The sequence below is a fragment of the Octopus bimaculoides genome, chromosome 4 (assembly GCF_001194135.2).
Source record: "Octopus bimaculoides isolate UCB-OBI-ISO-001 chromosome 4, ASM119413v2, whole genome shotgun sequence".
Taxonomy (NCBI): Eukaryota; Metazoa; Mollusca; class Cephalopoda; order Octopoda; family Octopodidae; genus Octopus; species Octopus bimaculoides.
The window spans coordinates 39,347,000-39,348,672 of NC_068984.1; the positions used below are offsets into that span (position 1 = coordinate 39,347,000).

At 30.4% G+C, this 1,673-nt stretch overlaps 1 protein-coding gene across 1 annotated transcript in view; it reads right to left on the minus strand.

Annotated features, from left to right (window-relative positions):
• Positions 1 to 1,673, minus strand: part of LOC106879412 (uncharacterized) — a 74,840-nt gene that overhangs the window by 42,257 nt on the left and 30,910 nt on the right. The gene's annotated exons all lie outside the window — the stretch shown is intronic.

Genomic DNA, 1,673 nt, shown 5'->3' on the forward strand with positions numbered 1-1,673 from the left:
TTACCGTATTGTTTTGAGAGGGTTTCTAGGGATGGTAGAAGGAAGAAAAGAAGAAAGGAAGAAGAGAGAAGAAAAAATAGAGAATAATAAATAGAAAATATGAAGAAAACAAAAAATGTCTTCCTGTTTTTTCTTTTGCTTTTAGTTCTTTCATTTTATATTCTTTGTCCTTTCTTTTTATATACTTTGGGTCCTATTTAGAATATATTCCTGTCATACATTCATGTATTTATTTATTTTTTGTAAGGTGTAGTTCTGCATGAGAGTGTATTAGTATAATCTTTGTAAATTTGAAAAAATCGAATTAGTAAAATCAATTAGTAAAAATAACTATAGATATCATATCACACATATATACATATATATACATACAAAACGTATTCCTTGTTTTTCTTTTTTCTCTTTCAAACATTTAACTTTGGGGAAAATTTTTTTATGAAGAGTAGTTCCATATATATACACACATATATATATACACATACTCATACATACTCACATGTATCCGTTTGTATGTTCATATATGTATATATATATGTGTGTATACATACGCACATACAACATACACACACACACACACACATATTATTAAATGATTATGATCCTAAAGTAATAATGGGGGAGTTAGATAAGGATTAGAACTTAAAATGGAGATTCATAAGGTTGTTGGGGATTACTTACGGGGTATTGTGGAAATATTCTGTGTGGTTATCTAGGCATTTAGATTTGTGGTATGAATGTATGAAAAAAGCGGTGGTTGCATGTGCTTTGGGCCTCATTATGTTTATTTAGTAGTGTTGAAGAGTTGTGCTTTAATATGTGATGTGCCTCCTGCAGGCAAAGTTTCAAGGTTGATCGTTAACCTTGGTATGGAAACCTTGGATCTAATATGGACCATGACAAATAGGGTATATTTGTATTTTTGAGATGATGTATGTGACTGGCTAGTGTTGTAGATTTACTATGTTTATCGTATCTCAAAGAATGGAGGTGATCGGCATCACACACACACACACATGGGAAGGCGCGTGGCTTAGCGGTTAGGGTATTCAGTTTACGAGCGTAAGGTCGCGAGTTCGATTCATGGAGGCGCGTTGTGTCCTTGAGCAAGACACTTTCAATCACGTTGTTCCAGTCCATTCAGCTGGTAAAAATTATTTGTACTGTAATTCAATAGGTGTTTTTTGGGGGTGCTAATTGAGTGTATGTTTATTCAGCATTTTTTGCACCATATAAATTTTTTTATTTTATGTATATTGTTTAATTATCCATTATTGGTCTCTTCTCGATTATAGGAAAATTACTTGATTTATCTCTTTCTTAAATGGCTCTACCCTCCTGATCTTAGTATTTTATAAGGGCCTTTATATAAATAACCCTTCTAAACAAGTACCACTAAGAAACTATAAATATCATGTAAGGAGTAACAATAATAACTTCTTAAACCTATAATATAACCCTTAGTTTATATAAAGGAAAATTAGTGTAAAATATGAATGTTCCATAACTTAAATATTCCTTTAACTGATACCAGACATCAGTCTTTTATTGATATTAGCTAAATAAGTTAATATATAATTTTTAGTCCAATATATTTTGAATTATTATACTTTTTCTATAAATCTTCTCTATTGGTGTTAATAAGCTACATATACTTTACCATAGTATTAGTAATT